General features: G+C 48.7%; 1 protein-coding gene and 1 pseudogene across 4 annotated transcripts in view; one reads left to right on the forward strand and one right to left on the reverse strand.

Moving 5' to 3' along the window:
* Positions 1–14,425, reverse strand: part of KIAA0319L (KIAA0319 like) — a 907,721-nt gene that overhangs the window by 528,285 nt on the left and 365,011 nt on the right. The window lies entirely within an intron of this gene.
* Positions 2,571–4,690, forward strand: LOC144825561 (28S ribosomal RNA; annotated as a pseudogene).

Below are 14,425 nucleotides of genomic sequence, written 5' to 3' on the forward strand. Positions count from 1 at the left end.
TAAGCAAAGTAATCAAAGACAATGAAGCATTTACAAAAGACAGTCACAAGAGCCACTTGAAAACATGGGCGGGCAATGCGCGGAGTTTAAAGCCCCTATTCTAAATAGGACTGGGCAGAGTTGGCATAGCACAACTATGCGGAATTATGGAAAAAATGTGTGGAACACGAGCCCACGTCCTGCAGCCAGCCGAGGATCTGTCTGCCCGGAACAAGTGTCCTTCGTGCCCGGATAGGCTCCCTGAGCTCCCCGGCCTGGCTGGGTTGAGAAGCAGGGACCAGCCCCGGGGCCTGGGTTTTGGGCGGGACCTGAGAGTCCCTGTCCTGCGGCCTGCCAAGGGTCCGTCTACCCAGGACAAAGGTCCCTGGTGCAGAGCCCCGGAGCCCTGCAAGGGCAGGCGGGAGCCCTACCGCAAAGGCTCGGTTTGGGCGGGCAGATGGGCGTCCTTTCTGTCCCGGCCATCTGGTCGCACCTTTTCCCCCTCGGCCATCTGATCGCACGCAATGCTTTCCAATGGGGCGAGCAGATGGCCGGGCTGGAAGTCCTGATGAGGGCTCATTTGCCTCACTGATCCCAGCCAGGGCTCCAGGAGGACGGGCGCCTCCGCGCCCTGGGTCCCCTCCATCACTCGGTGTGCACTGGTTCCCAGAAGAGGGGTCGCTTTTCTCCGGATTACTAGGGGCTGTTCTTTGCCGGGACCAGATGGGCTATGCCCGGACAACACCTCCCCTCCGTCCGTGGGCTCCTTCCTTCAAACCACGGCGTGGCAAAGTGCACGGAATGGGCTCCATGGGTCCTGGGCAGTCTGCATCCGGGCCCGAGAGCTGCGGTGGTCCTCCCCGTGCCTGAGGCCCCGCCGGGGTCCCGAGCCCCTGGAAAGCGGAGCCCCCGAGCCCGGCAAGGGCCGGGAGGAGCCCTACCGCAAAGACTCGGCTCGGGCGTCCTTTCGGTCCCGGCCATCTGGTCGCACCTTTTCCCCCTCGGCCATCTGGTTGCTTGCAATGCTTTCCAATGGGGCGATCAGATGGGACAGCCGAGGGCATTCGTGTTGTGCCGCTAGAGGTGAAATTCTTGGACCAGCGTAAAATGAACCAAAGCGAAAGCATTTGCCAAGAATGTTTTCATTAATCTAGAACGAAAGTCGGAGGTTCGAAGACTAACCAATACCGTTGTAGATCCGACCATAAACTATGCAGACTAGCGATCCGGCAGCGTTATTCCCATGACCCTCCGAGCAGCTTCCGGGAAACCAAAGTCTTTGGGTTCTGGAGGAGTATGATTGCAAAGCTGAAACAAAGGAATTGAAAGAAGGGAACTACCAGGAGTGGAGCCTGTGGCTTAATTTGATTCAACACAGGAAACCTCACCCGGCCCGGACATGGAAAGGATTGACAGATTGATAGCTCTTTCTCGATTCTGTGGGTGGTGGTGCATAGCCATTCTTAGTTGGTGGAGCGATTTGTCTGGTTAATTTCGATAACCAACGAGACTCCTCCATGCAAACTAGTTACACGACCCCCAGCGGTCCGCGTCCAACTTCTTAGAGGGACAAGCGGTGTTCAGCCACACGAGATCGAGCAATAACAGGTCTGTGATGCCCTTAGATGTCCGAGGCTGCAAGAGCTACACTGAACGGCTCAGTGTGCGTCTACCCTTCGCCGACAGGTGCGGGTAACCCTCTGAACCCCGTTTGTGATGGGGATTGCAATTATTTCCCATGTACGAGGAATTCCCAGTAAGTGTGGGTCATAAGCTCACGTTGATTAAGTAAGAGGATTGGCGCGTGCCCTGCTTCCTCTGGCGGGTGCACCACAGGCCCTCCTCGCCCGCTCCGTCGGGGAGGTGGAGCATGAGCGTGCGTTATAGGACCCGAAAGATGGTGAACTATGCCTAGGCAGGTCGAAGCCAGAGGAAACTCTGGTGGAGGTCCGTAGGGGTCCGGACGTGCAAATCGGTCGTCCGACCTGGGTATAGGGGCGAAAGACTAATCAAACCATCTACTAGCTGGTTCCCTCCGAAGTTTCCCTCAGGATAGTTGGCGCTCGGAGCCCCTGGTTTTATCTGGTAAAGCAAATGATTACGTGTCTTGGGGCTGAAACGATCTCAACCTATTCTCAAACTTTAAACGGGTAAGAAGCCTGGCTCGCTGGTGTGGAGCCGGGCATGGAATGAAAGTGTCTAGTGGGCCACTTTTGGTAAGCAGAATTGGCGCTGCGGGATGAACCGAACACCGGGTTAAGGTGCCCGATGCCGACGCTCATCAGACCCCAGAAAATGTGTTGGTTGATATAGACAGCAGGACGGTGGCCATGGAAGTTGGAATCCGCTAAGGAGTGAGTTACAACTCACCTGCCGAATCAGCCCCGCGGAGAGTTCTCTTTTCTTTGTGAAGGGCAGGGCGCCCTGGAATGGGTGCGCCCCAAGAGAGGTGTCCGAGCCTTGGAAAGCGTTGCGGCTCCGGCGGCGTCCGGTGAGCTCTCGCTAGCCCTTTAAACCTGGGGGAGTAAATCTTGTGCCGGGCCATAACCATATCCGCAGCAGGTCTCCAAGGGGAACAGCCTCTGGCATGTTGGAACAATGTAGGTAAGGGAAGTCGACAAGTCAGATCTGTAACTTCGGGATAAGGATTGGCTCCAAGGGCTGGGTTGGTTGGGCTGGGATGTGAAGCGGGGCTGGGTGCGCGCTGCGGCTGGACGAGGTGCCTCCTTTCGGGGCGGCGGCGACTCTGGACACGAGCCAGGCCCTTCCTGTGAATCGCCCCACCTGCGGTGGTCGCCTCTCCCCGTGTCCCCTCTCCAGGGGCACGGGCCGGCGTTCTGCCTCAGCCGGCACCAAGCAGCTGACTTAGAACTGGTGCGGACCAGGGGAATCCGACTATTTAATTAAAACAAAGCATCGCAAAGGCCCGAGGCGGGTGTTGCCACGATGTGATTTCTGCCCAGTGCTCTGAATGTCAAAGTGAAGAAATTCAATGAAGCGCGGGTAAACGGCGGGAGTAACTATGACTCTCTTAAGATGTCACCCTTATAAAGCATATTGTTTTAAACTGTTGATCCTTTAATATTTAAATGTGGTTATACAGTTACATATCAGTTTATAGTTGACACAAGATTTAGTATAGATGTGAAGTTTATAGATGTGAATTTTTCAGAATTTTATAGATGTGCATTTTCTAGTTAGATGTGCACAATTTGTAGATATGCATTCTTAAAGATGTGTGCTTATAACAATTTTGGAAAACTGTGTACATCATCATTATTGAAATGTCTTGAATGATGAATGGGTCTCGAATAATTACATACACAATTCCCACACATTGATTATTGATGTCCTGCTAATCATACTTTAATTTCTCAGGACTGTTCGTAGGCAATTTTAAATCGTTGGAATAGTACTGCAAGGTGTACTATCTCTGGCCTATACGTGATCCCAGTTCCAGCGAGGACAGCGTTCAATGTGGCTGTACTCTGGAGCGAAAGAATGTTGTATTGTTGGAAGCAAAACCGATTTGACGCTGATGGGCAGAATAATAACCCAGAATTAGCCACCGCGAGGTGGTACAGAAATAGCCAAATGCCTCTTCATGTAATTAGGGACGTGCATGAATGGATAAACGAGAACCCCACTGTCCCTACCTACTATCTAGCGAACCACAGCCAAGGGAACAGGCTTGGCAGAATCAGCGGAGAAAGAAAAGCCTGTTGAGCTTGACTCTAGTCTGGCACTGTGAAGAGACATGAGAGGTGTAGGATAAGTGAGAGGCCCTAAGAGTTGCCGGTTAAATACCACTACTCTGATCATTTTTTCACTTAACTGGTGAGGCGGGGGGAGAGACCCGTGGGGCTCTCGCTTCTGGCTCAGGCACGACCCGTTCGAGGACAGTGGCAGGTGGGGAGTTTGACTGGGGCGGTACACCTGTCAAATGATAACGCAGGTGTCCTAAGGAGAGCTCAGGGAGGACAGAAATCTCCCATGGAGCAGAAGGGCAAAAGCTCAATTGATCTCGATTTTCAGTATGAATACAGACCGTGAAAGCGGAGCCTCACCATCCTTCTGAGTTTTTGGGTTTCAAGCAGGTGGTGTCAGAAAAGTTACCACAGGGATAACTGTGGCTGCCAAACGTTCATAGCGACGTCGCTTTTTGATCCTTTGATGTTGGCTATTCCTATCATTGTGAAGCAGAATTCACCAAGCGTTGGATTGTTCACCCACTAATAGATAACGTGAGCTGGGTTTAGACCGTTCAGAGACAGGTTAATTTTACCCTACTGATGATGTGTTGTTGCAATAGCAATCCTGCTCAGTATGAGAGGATCCGCAGGTTCAGACATTTGGTGTGTGTGCTTGGCTGAGGAGCCAATGGGGCGAAGCTACTATCTGTGGGATTATGACTGAATGCCTTTAAGTCAGAATCCCCCCTAAACCGTAACAATACCGCAGTGCCATTGAGCCTCGGTTGGCCTGGGATAGCCGGCCTCTCTTGGGGGGCCGGTGCGTAGAGCCGCTCGCTTGAGGATCGGCGCGCGGACGGAAGGGGGCCCCCTCCATCACCCTTAGTGCACCGCATGTTCGTGAGGCACCCAGTGCTAAATCATTCGTAGATGACCTGATTCTGGGTCAGGGTTTCTTAAGTAGCAGAGCAGCTACGTTGCTGCGATCCATTGAAAGTCATCCTCTGAGCCAAGGTTTTGTCTCTCCGTGGGTGGGTGCCTGCGGATGCCCTCCTCCACCACACTCGGGGGGGGGGGGGTCCCTCTACCGCCAGGGAGGGACACGGAGGGGGTAACGTGGGCCTGTGGGAGGCCACCTCCACCACGTGCTCCCCCTCCTGTCCCTGCCCCACCGGGGTGCGGGGACGGGTGCCACCCTCGCCATCATCGGACAGCAAGGGCAACTGAGTACAGCACCCTCCGAGGCCATCTGGGCGCTGGGTCGTTCCCGGCCATCTGGTCGCCTGGCTGCGTGACCAGATGGCTCTGCGGGTCCAGGTGACCAGATGGCCCTGCGGGCCGGGTGACCAGATGGCCATGCGGGCCGAGTGACCAGATGGCTGGCCAACCGGGCTAACTCCTACTTTTGTCCTTTCCCAGGGTTCTGTGAGGGGCTTAATAGTCGAGGAAAATGGGCTCTCCAGGCAGGCCGTCGGGGACAGGACGTGTCCTGGGCTTAACCCTCCTTGGTTCCAGCCGAGGGTCCGGGCGCTGGGGACGGGGGTCCACGGGTGCCTGGGGAGGCTCTCCCCGGTCTGGCTAGGGCTCAGGAGCTTGGGACCGGGCCAGGGGCTCGAGCTCCGTCCATCAGGCCCCAGGGTGTGGTAGCTCCCCATCCTGCAAGCCAGTGGAGGGTCCAGCCGCTGGGGACGTGGGTCCACTGGGGCCCGGGAGGCTCTCCCTGGCCTGGCTAGGGTTCAGAATCTGGGACCGGGCCCGGGGCTCGTGCTCCGTCTGGCGGGCCCCGGGGTGTAGGAGCCCCCTGTCCTACAAGTCAGCCGAGGGTCCTGGCCCTGGGGACGAGGGCCCACCTGGGCCCGGGAGGCTCTCCCCGGCCTGGCTAGCGTTCGGAAGCTGGGACCAGGCCCGAGCTTTGTCCGGCGGGCCCCGGGGTGCGGAAGCTCCCCGGTCCTGCAAGCTATCGAAGGATCCGGGCATTGGGGACGGGGGTCCATCAGGTCCCAGGGAGGTCTCTCCCCGGGCTGGCTGCTTTCAGAAGTTGGGACCTGGCTGGGGAGTAGGGGTGGCTGGCTAAGTCCGCACTGCTGGCGAAGCGGAGTTCTCTGCCCACCCCTAATCCTAAACACAGCAGCGAGACCTAAAAAGAGTTACCAAAAGTTTGAAAAACTGCAAAAAAAAAATAACAGAGGTCGGTCTCCAGAGCCGCGCTGTTGGTGCGGAAAAAATAAACTCTACTGGTGTGCAGAAGTACTGCTCAAGATTTTCCGGTTCAAGTCTGATGCCTGAGGAATACTCTAAGGTGAGGAATCTGCAACTAGAAGCCCTCTATCAGAAGAGATGACATTAGTGGCCTCATATGCTATGAATAATAATCAAGAGACCCACATCCATAAACTTGGACCTATTGTAATTAAAGTGTGAGGAAAAATCCCGTGGGCAGGAGATTTCAACATAGCCCCCATCACGAGAAGGACCTATGCTCCTTAGACAGATACAGAGATAGGGGATGAAATCATATGGTTTTATTTTTTTAAATAATAAAGACATGGAAACAACCTGCCATCATCAGGCACACCTTTGGGTAGTAATAGGGGCAAAGTTTATAGCAATTAAGACCCATAGTCCTGCCCACATGATATACATCCATAAAACTATTGTTGTCCAATTATTCTTATTTCTGATTTGTGTTTTTGTATCAAAGAAGTAATTTAGCTTGGGTAGACACTGCTAATCCAGGCCAAATTTTTCTGGACAATATTTAAAAAAATGGTGGCTGTGCTGCAGTGATGTAATATTTCAGGAACCATGTGACCTATACACTTCATTTTGGTGTCAAAACAAAGGTTTTGGGGATCAAGTAGTCTTATAGAAACATAATATAACTCCTCAGAGCAACCCTTCCACCATTTTCCAAAATGGCGGCTCTATAATGATGTGTTTTAACCATCATATTGGTAATTCATTTTAAGATTATTTTATCATTGTAACAACAAGTGCTACAAGTAGTATACAATGGAAAAAAGCCTGGAAAATGTTGCCATAAAATAGCAGAAACCAGTAAATCACAAGGAGAATCTGAATCTTCTGAGAAAGTGATGATAATCCAGCAGATCCACTTACAAGATGAATGGCTACCCCTTGTCCACCTCCAACAACCGATCAGAAAGCAGAGGATCTTAAATGAGTTATCTGTGGTTTAGCAAAAACAAGGGCTAAAGGTATTGATGATGAACAAAGTACAGAATATATGAGTCACAAAGGGTAAACATGTTTTTATATGCAGCTAGGTTCTTCCAAGATTAAGTTTTCAGCCGATTAGCTGATCTAAACAGCGAGGTGAATGTATTTGCAGCGGATTTGTATGCCTACCAGAACTGCATACGAGCATGCAGTTGAATATATAAATGTACAATGAGCTCTCAGCAGCAACGTAACTGCCAGCCTTCAGTTAAGTGTGCACTCTTTGAAAAAGCAAATGAAGTTTTAAAGTCACTCTTGAGAGTTGGCTACGGGGTCACACTCCGTGAGATCAGAGAAATAATGGTCAACATCGAGAAAACTGTATTGATTCATAATAATGATATTAAGATTTTTCTGGTGAGAATGTACAATGACAGAATTCGTTTTTGTCAGCCAAACAAAAAGAATGAACCACTTATGGTGTTATTAGCCAACGTGGCTCCTGAAGATCCTGATGCTAAAATAAGATCACAGGATGCAGTAAAATCTGAAGGAGCTATTTTAGGAAACGTCTTGAAAGATTTAGAGTTTGGACTGCATGACAAATTTTGTGATGCCCCGGAGCTCCACAAATCACGGGAGTCAACAAGAATGGCTGATGATGTCATAAATTTTTTTATATTATTCTTTAATATCACCAAAGCAAAACTGTTACAAACTAAAGTTTTTGAGTTTCGAACAGAAGCCAACAAAATTGATGATGGCTTTGAAGATATAAGCGAAGTGGAAGATAATACCATGAACCAACAGGCTTATGCTGTGTAAATGTACTGTCTTTTCCACATCATGTTTTATGAATCAGATCACGGCAAACTGAACACTTCGCTACACATGATGACTGTCAATGCAATCTATAGCAGGTGCAAAAGTAGGGAGAAGATCACTTCAATGAACAGGATCGGTTTATCAACTAGTTATAATGACCTAGTACAGAGCAGGAATTTAGTAGCAGCTCATGCTCTAAAAACTTGTGAATCCGACAGGATACCACTTCCAAGTCACTTTACCAGGAAAGGATTTAAAATTACTGCTCTTAATAATTTTGATTTTGAAGACAGTTCTTCTTTGTCTGGAACATCCAACATAAATGATACTGCCATGGTGTTTTTTCAAGACTACCAATGAAGTAGCTGCTGGAAAACAAACTATGTCAGCTGTAGGCATCAACAAACAAAGCTGCAAATGTATAACCTAAATGCCTTGCTAATATGTGGCAAATCACAGTAAGCCATCAGCATGTCCCAGTCTAACAGAAACATTCAAAGTGGCTGAGGACATGGATCTTCTACCTGATGCTGTGGTTCACAAAGCTGATTTAATGGAATTTATCATGACTACCACAATGCTGACGAATAAAGTTTTTAACTGAACTGAATTTATCATATTGCTTATTCAGTGTAGACTGAAGGATGAAGAAAAAGCCAGTTCCTATGTGGGCTGGATTTAATGCTCTGATCTCCCTGAATACCGTCTCAATAAAGAAGGTTGAGTTTTTACCAGTGTTACCATTCCAGTCACAAACTATGCAAAAGTATACACATCTCTAAAAAAAATCCAAAATGTGCATGTTAAGCTGCAAGACCACCATATCCTGCCAATTTTGTGCGATTAAGGTGTTTTCTGTATTGTAGCTGTAACAATCCAGTAGAATGTGATGATCTCTCTCCAATGATGGGCATTTACCACATGACAAAAGTTGTGTTGCAGGACGTGGATGTGGCATGGACGATGCACACACTGAGGCTGAAATCTTTGTAAGCACAACCGTTCAGTCAGTATTGAGGAGAACTCATTATGTTAATTTCTTACAAGGTATGCTCATTGTGATAGGGTACTCTTCTGGGGACTGCATTGCCTGGGACTACCGCGGCCAGAATTCCCCATGCGTAAAGACGGAACTATAAGTGTCAAAACAGACACCATCCAAACCGAAGAAAAGAAACACCCACCTTTCCTGTCTCTCCGCAGCGAGGTCCGGAGTCGGAAGTGGGAGGAGGAGCTGACCCCAGAAGCATTACGGTTCCACCCAGAAAAGTGAAAGCAATACAGGAAGAGGTGTCTTGGACCGGCAGGAGGGAGGAGCTGAAGGAGGAGCCGAAGACGGAAGGGAGGCAAAGCGTGGAGCAGGACGCCGAGATTGAGAACCTCGACACGGAGCAGAGCGCCGGGAGTAAGGCCAGCGACCCAAGCGGCGAGGAGGCAGAGGAGACAGACGACCACTGGACGGAGGAGTGGTGGTATCCACCGGAGGAGGCTGGAGAGCGGCCGCAACTCTGGAGAGTTGCGGCGGAGCCGGTGAGTGACGCCGGTTCTGGGGAAAGTAGGTTGAGATTGTTGAGAGAGGTGGGGGAAGAGGGGAACACGGGCGAATGTGAGGGAGGGGGAGCATAAAGGGAATTGTTGATATAAAGTGCTCACCGATCCAACCACCACTATTGTGTCCTTAGCCACCACTATCGTGTCCTTAGCCACCACTATCGTGTCCTTAGCCACACAGTCATCTCCCTAAATCCTGACACCCCGATAATTCCTTTGGACCTTCCCTGTTACTGAACTCTTTTCTTTTTAGACTAAATATCACCCATTCACAGTTTATCAAACTCTTTAGGCACTACTGGGTGTAGGTGACGGGTTCAAACTTGTGACCCAGTAAACTGACAGGCTCCATTTTTCTCCCTTGGCCAGCCTCCGGGTGAAGCTAGCGCAACAGACGCACCAAATCCACGTCACCTCTATCTCCCCCCTGAAGAAGGAAGACCGACTCTGGCATCTTCAACCCTCCACCCTGTGAGCGAGAAGACCCATCCAGAGGAAGAGACTTGTGACCCTGTGTTTAAACCGAAAACTGTGACCACTGAGAATAAAGTAACCCCTGTTCCACAATATATTCAGCCTCCTCGCCTGTATATCCGCCCTGCACTCCCACACTCATCATTTCCGAAGCTATAGAAACATTGCATTGGAATGCTTTCTAGAACAAGACTGACATATAGGTTTTGCATATCTTATCTCTGTAGGTCTTGGAGAGGAACACCCCTGCTGTCAATGGAAGAGTCTGTAGTTATGACGAAGTCATATATTTGCGTCAAAAATGTCAGGCCCTTGGAGAGATTGGAGATCTGGGACCACCACACTAGTGTCTCCTCCATTGGTCGGGTGATGTTTATAAGGTTGTCAAAAGACCCTTCTGTTTGGATCCACTGTTTTTGACGTTCCTCTTGTAATTGTCTCATTCTGCAAGAGGGACCGGATTTATTGCAGAGGATATCACTCCAATTAGCAACTATTACAAGTTAAATATTACTTTAAAAAGATTTAGCAAGTTTAGTCCATAGAAATCGATAGATTTGTTTGTTCTAGCACACAGTACCTTAGATGCGCCAAGAATCAAAGATGAAACGGAAACGCAATGCAATGCTTCGGTTACTACACAAGGGAGGTGATGCGTTGATTCTTTACTGTTAGGCAGGTGGTGATGCATTGGTTACTTACTTGCAGGGAAGGATACGTCAGTCCCTTACTGTGAAGGGGAGTTGATGCAGTGGTTTTCAGACATGCTCCCCAGGTTCCTTACTGCGGCAGGTGCTGTGTTGATTTCACAACTGCAAAGCAGCGGCTACACTGGAGTGGGTGCCATGGACGTCGGTGACACTGTGCTCGGGATTCACGCTACGGAGATTCTTATGATGCACTGCGATGGCAAGCTCGGGCCTGCGGTGAAAGCCGTGGTCAATGCTGCAAGTGGGAACCATGCATCGGTGCAGGCAGCGGTGATGCGTCGATCTCTTGCATCGGTGAGTCTAGAAAACAGGCACTGGGAGTCAATACAAGATTTTCTCCTTCAGATCACCAGGTTACACTTCCAAGGGCCACAGGAACTGGATTTGGCACCACTTGGCTAGTCAGAACTCTCAGCAGAATAGCCCAGGCACTGGCAGGTGAAGTCTTTGAAGGCTCTGAAACTTAACAGGAGGCAAGCACACAAGCCTTTGGAGAACCTTGTAAGTCGGAAGTAGAAAGCAAAGTCCAGTCCTTTCACTCCTAGGACAGAAGCAGCAGGCAAACACAACAAAGCAACAGGCAGAGTGTCAGTCCCTCCTACAGCATCCAGCTCGTCTTCCTGGTAGAATGTCCTCAGCCCAGATGTGTTCTGATCTTGGGGTGTCAGAGGTTCAGTACTTATACCCTTTTCTCCCTTTGAAGTAGGCAAACTTCAATGGAAAGTCTTTGTAATGCACAAGACCCTGCCTTTACCTGGCCTGGCTCCAGACACACTACATGGGGGTGGAGACAGCTTTGTGTGAGGACAGGCACAGCCCTATTTAGGTGTCGGTGACAACTCCTCCCACCACTCTAACTCAGGAAGGCCCATCAGTCTGATGATGGGCCATAAGGGTATGCAAGGCAAACCTCAGCTCCCTTTGTGTGACTGTCAAGAGTGTATGTACAATAGCCCAACTGTCAGATAACCCAGAAGGGTATTCTACAGACAGGCAGATGTACAGAATGGTTAAGCTTTCTAAAAGTGGCATTTTCAAACACACAATTTAAAAACCAACGTATGAAATTGTAAATTCAGAGACCCCTAAACTCAAAATCTCTGTCTGCTCCCAATTGGAAATTACACTTAAAAGATATTTCAAGGTAATCCCTATGTTATTGCAATAGTTACCACAATAGTGAAAAACAACATTAGCAGTACCAAACTATTAAGACCTGTAAAACACACCAGTACATGCCCGACCTTTCAAATACACGCCCGACCTTTCAAATACACTGCACCCTGCCCACGAGGCTGCCATGGGCCTACCTTAGGGGTGACATATTTAGTAAAAGGGAAGGTTTGGACCTGGCAATTGGGTGCACTTGTCAGGTCCAAATGGCAGTTTGAAACTGCACACAAACACTACACTGGCAGGCCTGAGACATATTTGCAGGACTACTCATGTGGGTGGCACAATCAGTGATGCCGGCCCACTAGTAGCATTTGATTTACAGGCCATGGGCACACCTGGTGCACTTTATTAAGGACTTACTAGTAAATCAAATATGTCAATCATGGATAAACCAGTCACCAATACATTTTACACAGGGACTTACAATTTAGCACTGGTCAGCAGTAGTAAAGTGATCAGAGCCCTAAAACCAAATGCCCAAAATAGAAATAGAAAAATATGCCAGGTTTAACATCCTTAAAATCATATAGAAAGCAGTCGGACTGCTTAACTGAGACCAGTAGGGTAAACCTTGTGGCAGCGAGGTCCATTACGTTGTGAAAGCCTCCAATGTCCTCCGGAGGATGTGGTGGTGGAGGTGATGGAGTGGGGTTGGAGGGGGGCAGAGGAGGGTGGTAGATAATTGTCCCATTCATCAAGGGAAGGCTGAGGGTCTGGAATTTCACCTTCCTCTTGATGGTCATCTGTTGATGAAAGGCCATCCATTGGGAGCCACTATGTTAGAAACAGGTGAAATCCTGGGTGTGATTGGTGAAGGAAGGGGTCTTGGGGCTGTAGGAGAATCAGGTTGAGGTCGAACCACTGATTGTTCCTGTGGAGGTTCCGGAAACCTCTTGTGATAGTCCTGCAACATTGCCTTTAAATCTTGAAAAAGTTATGTAGGCACTTCAACCCCCCCGTCTCGGCTGTAGATCAGCCTAATAGTGAAAATGCTGCTCATAATGCCTCTGATTTTGGCTGAGAAGAATGAAAATGTTCATAATATTGTTATTCTTCCATGTTCTTATTCTCATCCTGGTATTTTACCTGGAGCTCCGATGGGTTAGGAGCTGGCCCAAAAAGTCCATCATCGTCCGAATCCCCCAGGTCCAACTGCTGACTTAGGGGAATTTTTATAGTCCGACGATATAGTCCACAATGTCGTCATCGAGAAATGGTCATGAAAAATGCAGTCAACTGACTTGCGGCTTTTGGCGTTGTCGATCCACCTCCCAAACACAGGGTTGTCAACGGAGTCTGCGTCTGCATCAGCCTTGAAGTTCTCATCGAAGAGATCAGGACGTCGATGGATGAAGTCGTAATCGTTTTCGCCGTCGACGGTCTTAACGACGAGACTGTCATCGTCGACAATATTGCTGTTGATGGTGACGGAGTCGTGAACGAGGTTTTGAGGTAAGTTGTGTGCCTGTTCAAAAGAGGATTTACGTGGAAGATCCCCAGCGCTTGCAGATGGAGTACAGGGCTTAGTTGAACCTGCCTCGGAGGAGATTACTTTGCATTTCTCCTTTTTTAGAGATCCTCTGAGGTGAGAGGTTTTTAGGGCCTTTTATGCTTTCTTCAGAGGTCCCGTGGTACCGAGATGATTTCGGAGTATTTGACTTCTGAAGTCACAGAAAAAGCCTCCCCTCTCTGTCCTTCAAGGTTTTGGAGGAAAAAGTGTGACAACTTTTACACTCCTTTACCTTACAAGGGGTAAAGGCAGTCGAGACAGCCCCTATGCGGGTCATCAAAGTGTACCCTTTTCTTTTTGCAAGTCTTACAGGGTCTGAAAATGGCTTTCTTCACTGTATCCGACACTGTAGTAGAAGCAGCTTTCAGAGATCTAAAAGTAGAAAACTGAGCAGAGCTCGGAGACCCCCTTCACACATGATGTGCAGTAAAATTCTGAGGGAAACAGTCTCTCTTGGGAGTGCTGTAGAGGGTGCGATCGACTGATTAAGGTTTGAAGTTTGGTCCTTTTTTTTTTAAAGGGCCTAGATAGGCAATCTAAGTGACTTAATTACCACTGGAGCCTATGATAGTGATCCAAACTGTTTAATTATGGTACTGCGGGACTCCCACTTTGACAAGAGGGAATGATTCTAAGAAGGATCCCATACTGGAGAAATGATCATCCCTAGAAAAGAACAAACATGAGAGAAGGGGCAGAGCAAAAACACTCCTTGTACTAGAGGTCACAAGATTAGTCTAGAAGACGAACAGCACAACAACATTAGAATGTATACTACTATAAGAAGTGATAAATGAAAAAACTTGATAGAGATTGGATGGGAGTCAAAGTACTGAAAACAACGAAACAGAACTGAAGAGCTGTTCTGAGAGAAACCAGGTGGGGTGTGGAATTCCACAAGGAAGGGTTGCCAAAATCCAATTGAGCGCGCTAATGCTCGTAAATGGGATATTTGTTTGAAGTCTTCAGGAATTAGGGGTCTGCTACCTATCAGCAGTCTCTTAGTATTGGGCCCATATAGGTAAGGCACTGATGTAGGATTGTACGTTGAGATTTTTGTGTAGTAAAAATCCAAGTGATTTTACACATGATACAATTTGGTTCTTAATTTCAACTAGACTGATTGGACCAATTTTCCTTGTGGTTTAGGAAGATTTTCTGAGAGTTCCCAATCGTTCGAATATTGCATGCTAATTGTGCAAGATCTCAGCATCTCTTCACATTATTGTGTTCTTATGTGTGGTGTTCTCCTCTGTCTATGTTCTCAATTGCTCCTTGGTTTGAACCTCGTGGGGAATGTGGCAAAGCAAGCGAGGGTTTCAAATGTA

This window comes from Lissotriton helveticus, chromosome 3_1, assembly GCF_964261635.1.
Source record: "Lissotriton helveticus chromosome 3_1, aLisHel1.1, whole genome shotgun sequence".
NCBI classification, from domain to species: domain Eukaryota; kingdom Metazoa; phylum Chordata; class Amphibia; order Caudata; family Salamandridae; genus Lissotriton; species Lissotriton helveticus.